The sequence below is a fragment of the Setaria italica genome, chromosome III (genome assembly GCF_000263155.2).
Source record: "Setaria italica strain Yugu1 chromosome III, Setaria_italica_v2.0, whole genome shotgun sequence".
Taxonomy (NCBI): Eukaryota; Viridiplantae; Streptophyta; class Magnoliopsida; order Poales; family Poaceae; genus Setaria; species Setaria italica.
In genome coordinates, this window is record NC_028452.1 from 27,850,650 (window position 1) to 27,857,003 (window position 6,354).

Here is a 6,354-nt window from a genome sequence, read left to right on the forward strand (position 1 = left end):
TTTGAAGATTCAACTAGATGAAGTACTTGAAGAGCCCCAAAAGTAGTCAGTGAAGGTCAACAAAAGTACTCGGAACTGCTACATTCGACTGAAAATTACTCAGGGGCTTGTCGTACATACATCTATGGGCCTACCAGAAGGTTTGGATAGTCCCAAATATGGGGTCAGACACCAAGACGCATCTGACATGGAGACCATGGCGCATAACGGTGTAATCTACATGGAAAGACAGGAATTAGTCGAGAATTAGGAAAGTACTCCTTGTAATAAGAGTAGGACTTCTCTAGTCGTATTCGACTAGTATTCTTGTAACCAACTAACTTGTAACCCTGCCCCCTGTATATAAGGCGAGGAAGGGACCCCCTCCAAAGCAATACAATACAACCAACACACAGGATGTAGGGTATTACGCTATTCAGCGGCCCAAACCTATCTAAACTATGTGTTTGCATTTACCTTCGAGTTCGTGATCTTGACGAGCCCCACCAATCAAAACACTACCTCGAGCACCCCCCTCAGACAGTATTCTCCACATTGAATTCCATCTAGCAATTTCATCGGCACCCAAACAATAGCTTTGGCATTGTGACCCATTTCCAAAACTACTCTGATTTGGTATTGAGACCAATTCAATACCAAGCCCCATAATATCGACATTCAAATAAAACCTTAATGTTTTTGGTGTTGTTGCATCTCAAGGCATCATCATCCTTCAATATTACTTATGCCAATACACTTTTGATTAGCCATCACTCCTCATCACAATCACACTTATATGGTGTCCTATTGCTAAGTCAAGCACCATATGCCCTCGTGCTGGTGGTTCTAAGAACCACACATTAGGAGGTGCTTCTTCCCTTCATCTTCTACCTCTAGAACCTAGCTTCAAAGGTTATAAATTTGTAGGGGAGGCTTAGGATGGGCTAGGACCGTACATTGCATGACGCAAGTGGCATGACTGTGCCGAGCCTTCAATTTTGAGGGGCCACCCTAAGCAGCAATTAGCCTACTAAGCATGTTACAATCCAGTCTTCTCTACATCAAGCCCACTAGCTCACAGTGAATACTTGGCTACTTTGGACTTCAGTTCTATAATCCCCACATTGTGGCATGCATTATACTTATGGTAATTACATTATGAAGTATAAATACATTTTTTATTTACATTTTGGAAATATGGGGCCACCATTTTGTGTTTTGCACCAGGGCCTTGTAAACTTACGTATAGGCCTGGGAGGCTCCATGCTTCCAACCACATAGGAGGGGATCAAGGCACAATCAGCTCATCCACCCCTGCTCTTGCCATTGTATGCCTAGTCACGTACCTTCATCGTGAAAGAGCTAAGGTAGAAGGAAAGAAATAATGTTTCCTCTTGATAAAATATGTGCTCTGACACTTCATGAAGAAAGGGAAAGAAAAAAATGGAGAAAGTAGAGAAAAGGTCCATTTACTCCTTGATGTATACACCTAAAATCTATTTACCCTTAAACCATTAATTGGTTTATAATAATCCCTCTCTTCTCTAATAAGCCGGTCAAATTTTCATCTTTTGTAAACTACTTGCGGTTTTGCTAGGCCGGACTGGTCTTCACCTTATTATGGTTTGCTTTAGTTGGAAATTCAAGATGGATTTGAAGCGGTTCAGAACTTGAGATAGGTAGAATTTGATTATGAGCTAGGGTAGTATTGTCCACGGAAAATGATGAGAACATCACTTGATTGGATACAACCACATTAGCAACTTTTGATTCAAAGGTAAAATAATTCCTTGCCATGATTGTATTTGATACATTTGATGAATTGATACTGCACCATGATGTAGGTTCATTGACATTTTCAAAAATACATACGTGGATCAAAAAGAGTGTTAAGCACACATGGAAGGCATGGAGGACCAAAGAATTTGATTGAGGACCAAGTCCAAGTATTCATAACATCATCCACCAGCCCACCACATCACTTTTGGCCCAAGGAAAGAAAGAGATCAAATCCAACACGTTTCGAGGTTGGATTTGGACTGCAGAATAGCACCAACTTGTGACGGTCACCATAGTCGCATATGAACTCGGATTAGGCGTTCAAGTACTTCATGGAATCCTTATCAAGCCTATTTTCATATGGATCTAGACTCATGGTCATATCTTTTCTAAGGCGGCTGCAATTGTCAATTTGTTCCAGAGATGTTTTCTGCCTACGGTGCTGCGTTACTCTATTTTGGTCCGGTGGGTCTTCTATCAAGTCGGGTCCAATAAGGATGCATCCTAGGGTTGGAGCAGGACACCAGGACCCCCTTGGTCATCCTTCTAGGTATTAATAAGGATTAGAGCCACTATAAACAGATTAGGTTTTGTTTAGATGAAAGTTTAGCTACTGCTACTTCCTTGTTAACGCGTGGGTCGATTAGACCACCTGATTTACTTCATTCAGAACCCCAAATGTGAGTGTATAAGATTCAGCTATTGGCCAAGGTCTGTGAACTATTTGCTTGTCCACTTGTTCTTGCTTGTTCTTTCGATTGCTTGCAGGAATTACTCTAGTGGTTTGGTTGATCGTGCTCCACAAGATCCGAGCGACCATTGGAGGTGGTGTATCGGTTGCTAAGGCACAGTATCCTTGGACAGTTGTAGTCAGGCTGTGAACGTCATCTCCATCACCAAATCGAGTTATCCACCTTCTCTCATCGAAAAAAGATTGGGATTCAACCCCACGGGTTCATATCAGTTGGTAATCAGAGTAAGGTTGATTGGTGAGAGACTTCCAATTCCTTGTTGTGTTTAATCTCCTATAGTCCAAAAAAACCAAAAAAATTAGTAGATTAGTTCTCCATATTCCAAAAACCCTTTGAGCTTGATACTATTACTACTTAATTAGGGCTTATTAAATTAACAGTTGCATCATCATGTCAAGTTGCTGGTCGTAGTGTCTAGTCATTTAGAGTTTCGAGTTCTAGTCATGTTTGTGTCACCATCGTGGATTTGAGTTTATTTGTTTCTCTCCATGAATCAGAGTGGATTTCCAAATTTCTTTATTTTTTTTACCACCATTACCCTAACCACGTCCTTGGAGGTTTCATCCACATCCATACTTCCATCTACAAAAAAGAAATCCAACAAGTTCAAAATAGAATTTGATTCGAAGTCCTGTTTTATCATAAAAAGAAAAGCACCATATTTCCTTTGTCAAGAGTCCCTACCATATTTCCTTTGTCAGGAGTTCAAATAGGGAGTTTGAATACAATATGGAAACCTTAACTTGTGCTCTTTCATATGGATCTGACCTTGGTCCCAAATTCCTTCCTAGCGTTTCAAAATCGCCCTAGAGATTTGCGCATGTGCTGGTTTTGCAAAACAGCCACTTGTTTGACTTTGCTGCTGAATCACCCTTCCCAAGGAAACATTTAATTGTTGTAACTAGCTTGTTATCTCTTGTTGCAAAATTTTAGTTCTGTGCTACTTGAAAGAAAAAAAAGAAAAGAAAAAAAAACAAAGAAAGAAAAGAAAGAAAGAGAGAGAGAGAGAGAGAGAGAGAGAAAGAAGAAGAGCAGGGTTTTTCTTTTGGTGCTATTCCTCTCCTAGTGATCCTTCTTTGCTGTAGTTCAGTGACTTCGTTTGTGTCCAAGCTCGTGTCTCTAGCACGTTCTAGCCTAGGACCAGCACAATAACGTCGTTGAGCGGTTCTTCAATTTGCTTGTAACTAACATGGTGCTAGTATTTTTCCTTGCTTCAACCCATCTACAGCTCCACATATTCGACTGCAGCTTGATAGGTTTTTGTTGTTGCGGCACCGATACACTTCATTCCACAGTTGCAGACTTGTTGGTTACCGTCACCTCTTGTTTGGCTTGGTAAGAACTTATAAGGGCTTGTTTTAAACAAGTTATGTTTGAGAGAATTAAAAGCAACACATCCTTGTAGTTGACAGGAGGATACATATTATTTTTGTGTTTCTTGTTTCTACTAATCATGATAGGTGATACGGAAATTTTTGAGCTGTTGAAACTAGACCCTCATATTCAGGATGTCATTCAACACTTGCCGTTATATGATGGTAAGTTTGATCCTAAAACTTACATTGATTGGGAGCTAAAAGTAGATAATGAATTTGATGAGCATGACCTGTCCGAGAAACAAAATATTTATATTGCCTCTAATATTTTGATTGAATATGCTTTGATAGAATGTAAACATATTTGTAGGCACAACAAAGTTCCAGAATCTTGGGAAGACTTCAAATTTCTTTTTAGAGATGCATTCATTCCTGCATAGTATGCTAATTATTTGCTTGCAAAATTAGACAGCTTGAAGCAAGGTAGTAGGAATGTGAAAGAATACCATCATGTCTTTAAGATTTGTGCCATGTTTGGTGGTTTAGACGAGTGCAAGAAAGATATAATGAGTAGGTTCATGACGGGACTCAATTCTGAAATTCAAACCAAACTGATTTCTAAAACTTATAACCACCTCTCTATCTTATTTTGGCTTGCTTGTAAAGCTGAAAATCAGATTTTATTATCTAGGAATACTTGCAAGAACAATATGACCCATGGTAATCCTTTTTCCTCCACTACACATCCCAATCAAGAGCACAAAATAGTGAAATTTGTTGCTGATTTGCCTATGTTGCAACGTGATTTGCTTGCTATACCTTGTGACAACAAAGAGTTGTGTGATACGTCTTCTTATATTTCATAACAACAACTATAGATACAACACTCTCTTGTTCCTCTTATTATCCATGACAATTTGCATAAGGATGGGAACAATTCCATTAAGTGCATTGAGCATTGAGCAACTACACCCGCTGCTAAACTGCGAAAAGAATGATTGTGCAACACCTACCATGTCGGAGGAGAGCGAGCAAAGCAACACATTCGATGCTGAAAACACTCCTTGTGAGTATGCTTATAATACTCTGCAATTGCCCACTACTGATGCAAGCCTCGCACGGGTTTTAGTGCAACTTCCTGCTGAGTATGCCTTGCCACGAACATAACAATTTTCTCATAATGATAAGGAGTTGTTTGAAAATGTTTCTTGTATACCACAAACACAACTCAAGCATGAACATGTTAAATCTATTTTGAGTGATGTACATGTCATTTCTACATATATTCATTGCCTTGCTAGCAAGAAGGAAGAGCTGAAACTCCTGTCCTATTTTAACATATTAGGTTATATTGAATTTGAAATTCTTTGTAATCAAAATTGTCTAAAAGAGAAACTTCAATTCGATTCTGGTTTGCCAAGTTTTAATCATTGTTCGCTTCATGCAATTGGCAAATATGACAGCAAAGGAGAATATTTGGTGCATAAAGTTTATATTTGCTCTAATCTAAAATATCATTTTGGGCTACAATACCATGATCAAATTGGAGACTTCACTAACACTAATAATGTCTTGCGAAGTTTTTCTAGTTTTTCTCTTATGCAACAGGGTCAGCCCGAAGAAGGGGGGCATTGCTGGTTGTGGCCGTGCAGCATGGGCATTGCTCCGTGTTCCAACATCAAAGCAAACACCTTTGAATGCCATTGGAGCAAGTCGAGGACGACTTGCAACCAAGAAGGGGAGAATGATGAGAACATTACTTGCTTGGATACAATCACATTAGCAAATTTTGATTCAAAGGTCAAATAATTCTTTGTCATGATTGTATTTGATACATTTGATGAATTGATGCTGCACTATGATGTGTGTTCATTGACATTTTCAGAAATACATACGTGGATCAAAAAGAGTGTTAAACACACATGGAAGGCATGGAGAATCAAAGAAGTTGATTGGGGACCAAGTTCAAGTATTCCCAACGTCTTCCACCAGGCCATCACGTCACTTTTAGCCAAGGAAAGAAAGTGATCAAATCCAACACGTTTCGGGACTGGATTCGGATTGCAGAACCGCACCAATTTATGACGGTCACCGCAGTCGCATATGGACTCGGATTGTGGCGTTCAAGTACTTCATGGAATCCTTATCAAGTCTATTTTCATATGGATCCAAACTCATGGCCATATCTTTTCTGAGGCGGCCGCAATCGTTGATTTGTTCCGGAGAAGTTTTTTGCATATGGTGCTGCATCACCCTATTTTGGCCCGGTGGGCCTTGTATCAAGTCGGGTCTAATAAGGAAGCATCCTAGGATTGGAGCATGACACCAGGACCCCCCTGGTCGTCCTCCTAGGTATTAATAAGAATTAGAGCCGCCACAAACAGATTGGGTTTTGTTTAGAGGAAAGTTTTGGTATTGTTACTTCCATGTAAACGCGTGTGTCGATTTGACCACTCGATTTGCTTGATTCAGAACCCCAAATTCAAGTGTATCAGATTCATCTCTTGGGCAAGGTCTGTGCACTGTTT